This window comes from Cyanistes caeruleus, chromosome 5, assembly GCF_971803275.1.
Source record: "Cyanistes caeruleus chromosome 5, bCyaCae1.hap1.1, whole genome shotgun sequence".
Classification (NCBI taxonomy): domain Eukaryota; kingdom Metazoa; phylum Chordata; class Aves; order Passeriformes; family Paridae; genus Cyanistes; species Cyanistes caeruleus.
The window spans coordinates 81,219,158-81,229,167 of NC_141705.1; the positions used below are offsets into that span (position 1 = coordinate 81,219,158).

The 10,010-nt window shown below is 48.5% G+C and overlaps 1 long non-coding RNA gene across 1 annotated transcript; it reads left to right on the plus strand.

Moving 5' to 3' along the window:
• Nucleotides 1-16: 16 nt before the first annotated feature.
• LOC111928972 (uncharacterized) lies at nucleotides 17-8,804 on the plus strand. Its single transcript, XR_015287332.1, has 3 exons — nucleotides 17-102; nucleotides 3,898-4,020; nucleotides 8,244-8,804. It is a non-coding gene; the product is annotated as an uncharacterized LOC111928972 (long non-coding RNA).
• Nucleotides 8,805-10,010: the final 1,206 nt, after the last annotated feature.

The window sequence follows — 10,010 nt, forward strand, 5'->3', positions numbered from 1 at the left end:
CACCCACCAATCACGAGCCTGCCAAGGGTATATAAGATCCGTTACCTGAGGCCGGAGATCTGAATTGCCTGGTTTGGTGCCGCTTTTTCCTGCATCAGTGAGGTAAAAATGTAGTTTATTAGCAGTTAATACAGTTAATTTACAGTCATCTATTTCTGATGTGTGGAAAATGGAGTGATGTTTCAGTGTGGGAGATGCTGGGGGGGGGGCAGGTACTCGGTGACCCCGGGTAAAGCCATGGCAAGGATGAGGATCTCTTGATCTCTGAGCTTGCCTTGGCATCCCAGAGCCTCTCTCCGTGCGCATTATGAGGCGAATGTTTTCTAAATCCATTGTTTAATGATATTTTTAATGTTGAATTAATGCATTTTGCTAATTTCGTGCCTTTTAAGCCTTAGGTGGCTTTTCCCGTGGCGCTGGTGGAGTGCCAAGGGTTGCTGTTGGTGCTGGGAGAGGCAATTGCCTTGCAAAGCTTTTCTATAAAACATATCTATATGAAATCTTTGAGTTTCTGCAATAAGAACTGGACTTGCGCTCCCAGTAGAGAACTGGGGTGTGTTGGGCAGGGACTGGGAAGTGCACAGGGATTTTTTCTGCAATAATTCCCCCAACCATTGGTTTCTCTCTGTTTGCAGCAGTAATCTCATTATCTAGAGCTGCATCACTGATGATACCCAAGCTGTTCTTTAGGACTGAGGGCACAAAAGGGAGCAGAACCTGGGTTCAGGCGTGTTGAAGCAATGCCAGGAGAACATAAACCTCTCAGAAATCAGCATAATGTAATGTATTATATATGTATTTATTTCAGTCAGGTGCCTGCCACTGACTATGCAGCTATACTTAGTGAGATGACACACAGGTGATGCGCTGGGTTAATGTTACTTGCTGCCAGGTGGTTTCCATTAGGTTCAGGGGCAGTGGATCTGTACTGAAAAGCTGGAGCCCTGAACATTGTCTAGTGAGTGCCCTGACGTCCCTGGTCTGATGCTGTGCTGTCACCAAGGCAGCTCATTCTCGTTTAAACTCTCTTGGAAAGCGCTGGAAGTACAAATTGGTATACTGAACACATGTGGGAAGTTTTGTGGCCCAAAGGAAAGCTTTAGGGGTGTGCAGCTTCTGAATGACACAGATATTTCAGGTGCCCACAGAAACCTGATGGGCTGTGGTTCTGGGGCAGGAGTGTCAGGAATTTGGTGTATTCAGTGCCACCTTGAGAATTACTTTCCTTGAAGCTCCCAATAGGAGTCTAAATTAGGGATCAATCCCCACTTGTGACCCCCAGAGGAGGACAAATTATATAGCTGAGGGGTTTTTTCCCCCTGCTCTCTGCACTCCCTCACTTTCTGCTGACACAAACGGAGCTTTTAAATCCCAGGAGCACAGGGTCTGCAGTGTTTTGCAGTAACAGAGAGAGACATGACGGATTATCCTGTTCAGGGATGCCCACGAGGGACAGGTCAGCTAGAACAGCCCTTCCTACCATCTCTTTTCCTCTCTGGGAAGAGGAAAACCCACTTGGCTTTCCCGTGCAGGGCTGCCTGAGGCTGTGAATTGCAATCCCCAGAGCATCCTCAGGCTCCAGGTTGTCATGGGATGAGTGGCAGCTTCAGGCAAGCCCTGCCTTAGCCTCAGATTTTTGTCAACACTTATAATGTAAGGAATCACTCTGGCTCACAAGTTCTAAGGATGGCAGATCAAGTCTGTTCAGACAATGACTTATTTATTAAGCAGAGAGGAGATAACAGGTGAATTAAAATTTGTAATGGCAAGATATAACCTTAAATCCAGACTGTTCATGGTAGCTGGGGACAGCCCAAATGAGCCATTTCACTTGTGTCATTTACCAGTCTGTGTAGGTCAGGGTGTTCCCCACTCCCTGAGTCTCATAGGACAGATGAGATGCAAATCAGGATCAGAGGAAAGTTCTGGGAGTTAATTTCCAGTTGCAGTGGTTGGAGGAGTTTGACAGATGGGTCAGTGACTCCCTTCACTTTCATTCGTGCTTTCCAGCATTCTTCAGTGAGGCTCAGCATTTGCCAGGAGCACCCAGCTGAGGGATCCAGGAGGATGCAGCTCTTGTTTTCAAGGAAGTAAGAGGAGGGGGTGCAGGATCTGGAAGGGGTTGTTTTCCAGGCAGGGAAAGAGAGGTATCAGGGGGAATTTTAGCTCCCAGCAGCTGTGTCAGTGCTGGATGGACTCGGGGCTGGTGAGAGCACAGCGTGGCACCCTGGAGCTATGAACACTTCAAACAAGCCAAGAAATGAACAGCAGAAGACTGGATAAAACAGACAATGGAGTTTCAACAAGAACCAGGGAACTGGGATTTGACTTTGGGCGTTGCCACATCAGTGCCACATCTCTAGGCACGAAATTGGAACTTGAACGTGCCCAGAGTGCACTGTGGGTTCAAGGAACTGCTGAGTTGCATGACAAGTTGCAGCAGCCACTTGCCTCTGTGTAGAACCAGCTGTAATGCTGGCAGCTGCTTGTGAGCTGAGAAAAGAACATCAGGAGCCTGGAAACAACTCCCAGAAATTTGTTTAAAAAAGTGGGATTGGCTTTTCCCCAAGTGTCTGAAAAACTCTTTTGGTTTTACTTTATAAATTGAGAACTGAAGTGTTTGTCAAGGTGTTGGCATTTGCTTTAATGTATTTTTGGTGAGGTTTTGGTTCAGTGCTGTTATTGGAGCTGCTGTTGGCTGAACAGGAGCTCCTGATTCCCCTGTAAGGACATGGCTTGGTTCACTGCTTCTCACAGCTTGTAGAGTAGATGGAATTCCAGTGGGACCTCCTAGATGGCTTGTGGTGCTCCCTAAAGGAGCATTTCTGTCTGCTGTGATGGTTCTGGTCCCCTATGGGCTGGTGTGAGAAGCTGAGGGTTTGCAGCAACAGGTTTGGAATGATGTTCCTGTGGCACAGACATCTCTCCCTGGCAGATTATGGGGTTTGAGGCTTCGGATAACAGTAACAAAGCACTGACAGGGTCTTCTTAGTTGTGCAGGGAGCAAAATCCTTCACTGGAAATCCAATCCGGGGATGATGTGGCTTCAGAAAGAGCTCTGTGACCTTTTCCATGCCCTGTGCTGCACAAGAGGCCCTGGGACTCAAGAAGATCCATTGCTTGTTCTGAGGGGACAGTGAACTGCTACAACGTGCAATGAACAGAGGAAGTTGGATGTGAAGATTTGGGTCAATCTGGAAAGTTCCTTGTGCCTTAAGAATCATGGCAAGTGTAGCACTAAAAACTCCAGATTAGGAATAATCCAAAGATGAACCAGTTCTCAACAAACTCAGCTTTCAAAATTATTTTTCAAGATAAAACAAGATTGAAATGAGCTTGGTGGGAAAGCCCCTGTGAGGCAAATCACCATGAAAATACCTGTGAGCAGAAACATGAGGGAATTCCTGCTGCTCCTGATGTCCTGCTCTTTTCAGGTAGTTTTTGTATGGAGTTGAAAGGCAGTTTTCTTGCCTCTGGTGAGCTGCAGCCACATCCCTATGGAAGAAGAAGGGCTGTGACCAAATGAGCTCTTGTTCTGGAGCAGTTTTCTGCTGCTCTCAGGAGAGGATGGTGCTGAGCTCTGTGAACAAAGGGCAGAAGTAATCCTGGATATCTCCTGTCTAAAGTCCAGTGCCAAAGGATAAGCAGGGTCTGGGACCATGATGGGTCTGTTAAAATCATGCAAATAATACAATAAGAACAAATAGCACCCTTTTCATGTCTGAAAGAGGTTTGAATAAAAATCCTGGAGGAGGGCACTTATATATTTAATATGGCTGTCACCTCTCCTTTTTTAAAATGAAAAGCTCTATAATAAGCAATGAGAACAAATATGTGAAAGCCATGAGCTTGTGACTTGCCCAGCTGACTGAATTTTCCTTTTCTTCTCTCTTTCAGGACAGGACAAATCATTTCATTCGACCCAGCCACGCCTAAACCTGTGGTTTTGTCTGGGTTTGAGCAGCCAAACCCAAAAGCCTCCTGCCCTGGAAGCACACCTGGTCCTGCACATGCTGTGGGGTAAGTCAGGGGGACACATTTCCCTTCTCCTGTCTGTTGGGGTTAACTCTCCAGGAAATGTAAGCACAGCTCTACTGTTTAGTGGGATCTGGTTAAAACTCCATTTGTCCTCGTGTTCAGGGATGCACGGTCCGAGGGATTGTATTGACTTGTGGGTTCCAAGGACACCAGAAACAGGAGGGTGTGTGGTGCCAGAGCTGTGTCTCATCAGGCCATGTTTCCCTCAGAGGACAGAGTCTCTGAGAAACTCATGGCAGGAATTTTTACAGGGGAAAAAATACTAGCAATTACTTTTGATCCATGGGGAATTTTCTTTGGAATTAGCAATATCAATGGAGAGCATTTCTTCTGGCTCTTTTTCTGGTTTGTGATTTCCTTTTTGGTTCAAATTAGTTTTGTGAGCTCCTGTTAAGGAAGCAACATGTGTTTACCTTGAAATGTGGGGTGGTTTTATTTGTTTAGGGTTTTTTTTTTGGTTTTGCTTTTTTCTCCCCAACTGAATAGTCTGTGCTGTTCTACACACTTTGCTTATGGGTCAGAGAAAGAAGTGCAATTACATTATGTTATCTTATATTTTTCCAAACATAAGTGGGATGTTTTCTTGCCATTCCCAAAACCACTCCAGGCATGTGGGAGTAGCTTAGAGACAGAAGAGTTCTCTGAGAAATTGCAATATTTGAAAAGTTTAAGCATTAATAACAACTGTGCTGTCTTTTGGTTGCGAAGATTCAGTCCTACAGTCCCAGACAGATGAGGAAAAAAAGGAACTTCTCCTTATTCATGGAAGATATTTTGGTTTTCCTTGTGTAGCCTTTTAATTCTGCTGTATGACTTCCTGTCAAGTGTCTTTCTAGAGAAAACTGACAGAAATTGAGATTTAGAATTCAAATTTGGGTCTCCTCACTACAAAATCTTGCACAGCCTGAAGGACAGGGGTGTGGACAGCTCTCAGCAAAGGTTATTTATTGCTTTTAGGTCAGATTTCCCTCAGCTCTGGGCAGGGACCATGCCAAAGATCAGAGTCAGGGCCAAATTTAAGACTGATCCAGGTAAGGTCAGCGTTTACCTGTAGGTGTGAAAGGTAAGGAAAGTTTTGGGGGTAAAATCTGGGATAATTGGTAGCAGAGCAAATGTACATTTATAGGTAAATTGAGGAAGTCAGTAAAAGGTGAGGAATGTTTGTGGTGGGAAGCTGGAGGAGATCTCAGGTAGAGAAGAGCCAGATGGCCTTTTTGAGGAAAATGATTGTCAGTAAAATCTGAGGTAACACTTAAGGGAAGGCATGAACATTTTGAGGTCAGTCCAGGTAATCAGCAGTGTCCAGGTAGGGGAGTTTGTGGGTTTGCTCTCAAGTAAGGTACAGTGAATACTTGGGAGGTTAAAGCCTAGGTACAATCTCTGATTACAGCTATTCCCTGATGTCATTTCACCTGCCTGAATTCTTTGCAGCTCCCAGCTGGGAAAACCTGGCATAACTTAGAGGGGACAGAGGTGACATTCTTTTGGCTGAGAACCTGCTATAATTTAGAGGGGACCCAACATGTGTTTGTGTGGGAAAATGTGAGGGGATGTGGAGGGGAGCGAGTGGCATTTTGAGGGAATAGCTGTGGGGAGAGAACACTCATTTTGGGGTGAAATGAGGAAATCAGTAGTGTACAGGAAAGAAAATCTGGGAGGTAAAACATGGGATAACCTTGAGGGTAGAGAGTGATTGATTTATTGTAAAAATTGAGGCAATGAGTAAGGAAGGGAAATTTATGTGGGATAAGCTTGAGGTGCTTTCTGGGGGAGAGAATGAGTATTTAGAGAGAAAGACAATGTAATCATCAGTGTCACAGAGGGAATCATTTGGGAGTAAACTTGAGGTACTCTATATTGACAGAGAGTGGAGATTTTGAGGGGAAAATGAGCTCATCAGAAGTGGACAGAGGGAATATTTTGGGGGTAAAATCTGGGGCAATCCCTAGGGGAGAGAATGAGCATCTCAAGGTAAATGGAGGTAATAAGTAGCACAAAGGTAGTGATATGCTGGAGGGTCAAACTTGAAATCATTTCTAGGGTAGAGAATAAATATTTTGAGGTAAAACTGAGGTAAATCAAAAGTGGAGGCAGGTAGGGAAAACCTTGGTGAGATTTGTGATAACCTCTAGCAGAGTAAATGAAAATTTGGAGTTAAAAGTTAGGTAATCAGTAGCACACATGAGGGAAATACTTGTGGCTAAAAACTGAGATAAGCTCCAGGGTAGAGAATGAACATTTTGAGGTAAACAGATGGAATAAGTAGTGGACAGGCACAGAAAATTTTAGGGGTCAAATTGAGGTAATGTGTAGAGGAGAAAAAACAACATTTTGAGGTAAATATGGAGTAAAAAATACTGGACAGGTAGGGAAAATTTGAGGGGAAAACACTGAGGTAATCTGGAGTGGTACACAGGTAGAGGGAATCGGTGGGGGGAAAGTAGAAGTAATCTATAGGGAAAAAAAATGAATGTTTAGGAGTTCAAATGTGAGTTAACTCATAGAGGAGAGACTGAAAATCCCGAGGTAAAAATGAGGTGGTCATTAGCAGATGGGCATGGAAAAATTTGGGATTAAAACTTGAGGTTGTGTGGGGAGAGAAGGAGCATTGTGAGGTAAAATGAGGTAGTGAATAGTAACAGGTAGGAAAAATTTTGGGTGCTGAATCTGTAAAGAAAGAAAAGGTTGAGACAAACTGAGGTAATCAGTAGTGTGCTGGTAAGGTGAAGTTTTAGCTTTAAAATTTGACATCATCTGTAAGGAACAAAGAACATTTGGGGGAATTACCTGAAGTAATCTGTAAGGGACAGAAGGAATATTTTAGGGATTAGATAAATAGTGGGGGGGGTTGGGTGGTAAAATCTAAGTCATCCATAGGGGACAAGATTAACGTTTTGAGGGTAAAACCTGAGGTAATTTTTAATGGACTGGATAAACACTTTGAGGTAAAAAAGGAGGTTGTCATTGGTGAACATGTCAGCACAATCTTGGGGTAAAACTTGAGCTGCTCTGTGAAGTCCAGTGAATATTTTGGGGGTGGGAAATGTCAGGCCATGTGGAGGGGCCAGTCCTGATCTGTTCCCTCTGCAGCAGAGGGGAATAATTCCTCCCTGGAGAGCCCCGTGCTGGCAGAGGGGTCACACACAGAGCCCAGCTCTTCTCCTGTGCTCAGTCCAGCAATCTCTGGATGTCACAGCTCCCCACGCCGGGCTCTGTCCCGTTACCATGCTCTAACAGGGTGTAACCACCTGGGCCCAGGCTGTGTTGGCACACACTGGGGCCAGAGGTGAAGGTCAATCCAAAACAAACCCTGCTGGACCTCTCAATCCCAGGGTAAATTCTGCCAAGTGAGGGAATAAAAATACATCAGCGTGGAACCAAGAGCATTAATGAGGTTCCTGGGAATCCATTACATGGTTTTCTTAGAATCCTTAACAGGTTTGGAAGCTTTTGATGGCAGCAATGCATTTCTTCCTTTGGGTTATTCACCCTGCAGGCTTTGGGCTTTGTTGGGGTTTAAACTCCCTCGTGTGGCCCTGGCACTGCTCAGGAGCTGGTAGGAAAAGCAGAGCCCGAGCTCCTGGCAGGTGCAGGTGTTTTCCCCCAGACTGGACAGGTGGGATCTGCTTTGGGTCCTTCCTTAGGGAACCTGCTGGAAGCAGAGAAGCCTAAGCCCAAATCTCCAGGCTGTGGGTGGGGTTGTGGAATGCAAACCAGCACAAATGGATACTCCAAAATGAACCATGAGAGAACAGGACCAAATAAAGGTCACTGTCACTATGGGAAGGCAAAAGGAATTGCACCTGTGGCCCAGAATTCCGTGCTGAGGCTGGAATAGCCCCACAGTGCCTCATGGAGCGAGGATATTCCCATGTGGAGCTGCTGCTTTTACACCAGCTTTGGCAGGAGCCAGCAAACATCCATCCAGAGAAGTCCAGTGACACCAGGACAGGGACATGTCTATATTCCATAGAATTTCATTTAGAACCCTCATCCCCCAGCCCCACTTGTGGGGGGTTTTACTGACTTCCTTGGAAATGAGCTGATTCTCACCCACTCTGAGGTCAGGCTCCAGCTGATGCTTTAGAGCAGAAGGCAGCGGCTGGATGAGCTCCCAGCCTGTGCTGAGGCAGCCCCTGTGCCCAGGTGAGTACATCCATGATTTTGGGGTGTTCTGGGTTTCATCATCATGATTCCTTTTGCAGACCCTGTAGGTGCTGCAAGTGCTGTCCTGCTCCCAGTCCAAGCAGGCTCTGCTTCCCAGTCCTCCCTGTGTCCGTGCCCAGCATCCCAGAGACACAACAGGCGCCCACAGCACCCCAAACAGAGGATTGTTTCCCGAGGGGAAGCGTGGATTCCAAGGTGGGAGAGAGATTTGGATTTCCAGCGTGGACCAGCTCCAAAGCTCCCCGGCCACGGCGCATCCGACTGCAATCATTAATTTATGTCCCTCCCCGGCCTGTCCCAGCCCAGCCAGCCGCGCTCTCCCCGGCACGTCGCCGTCGAGTGCTTGTGTAGAGGAGCGAGAACTGCAGATATTTATTAAATGGGGGGTTCCTGACAGTATTTCATGTACTCAATATTTACACTGAGCGCAGGTGACTTTTCCTTTTGCCAAGATCAAATCAGGAGGTGGAATCAGATGCTGTGTCATATGGATGGAATGGAAATCGAAGCTGCTCAACTGCTGTAGAGAAACTGTTGGTCTTATTCTTCAAAAAAGTGTAATATTAAATGTTAAATTAAATAAAAAGGTTTTTATCACAGATGCCTCTCATTTCTCGGTGGGAAGGAGTTTGATGTGCAAGTGCTGCTGTCCTGTAACAAGTCCCCAGGACCGAGCCACTGAAGGCTGTGGGGGACTGGGGCCCCAAAGACAATTCTGGAAACATCCTGGGGGCACCGTGGGGTCCCTCGGGGGAGATGAGGGTGGCGCTGGCCCTGGGCAGAGGTTTCAGAGGGGCACTCGGCACAGGAGCGAGTGACAATAAAACAAACCTTCCACAGCCCGAGGCTTTCCCTGCTTTGACTCACGTGGCAGCATCTGCTTTGGGCATTTTAAAGTTTCCTCTTTTTTAGCCAATTCTGTCCCAGGCAGGACCTTCCCCGACTGGGAATAAAGGTGAAATATTTTAAGGGGATTTAAAAAACCAAAAGCTTTGCCGTGGGAGAGTGTGAGTCGCAGAGAAGTTGAGGGAGAGGAAGGGGAGGATCAGGTCCCAGCTGTCAGATGAGCTGCCCCTTACCGGCGGCAGGGAAAGAGTCGCCGGTTGAAATTCCCCAAGTGCCAAGACGTGAAGGGCAGGAAAGGCCGAAGGCAGAGCTGGGACCAGCCCGAGCTCGGCTCGGCCAGGGGCAGCTCCCGGGCCAGGAGTGCTCGTGGAGCCGCCCACGGACGGGCACACGGACAGACAGACAGACAGACAGACAGGCGGCAGCTCTGCCGCCCAGACCATGGGAGGCACCGGGCAAACGGCTCCCCGCAGCCGGGCCGGGAGCGAGTCCGGATCCCCGGCGGGTTCCCGGGCCCGCCACGGCAGCAGCCGGGCCGGGAGCGGCGGCACCGAACTCGGCTCGGGCCCCGCCGCGGCCTCGGGGCCGGCGGAGCGGGGGGCCCGGGCCGGGAGCGCTCCGGGGCTGCGGGACCGGCCGGGCCCAGGCGGGGGCGCCGCGTCCGCACCGGGACCCGCAGCGCTCCCGCAGCCGGCGCCGCCCTCCCGCCGCGATGCCGAGCCCGGGACCGAGCCCGATCCGCCCCACGGGGGAGAGGCGGCACCGCCCGGGACCGCAGGGCGGACACCGGCGGGACCCGAACCCCCGCATCCCGGCTCCGGCTGTGGGCTCCGTCACCCGCTTTCGGTCAGCCCCGTCCCGGCATCGCGGCAGGAGGGGGGAGTCGAGTCCCGGCGAGGGAGTGCCCAGTCCCCAGCCTTGTCTCAACCCCAATGCGGCCGTGCTCCGCCGCCCCCGAG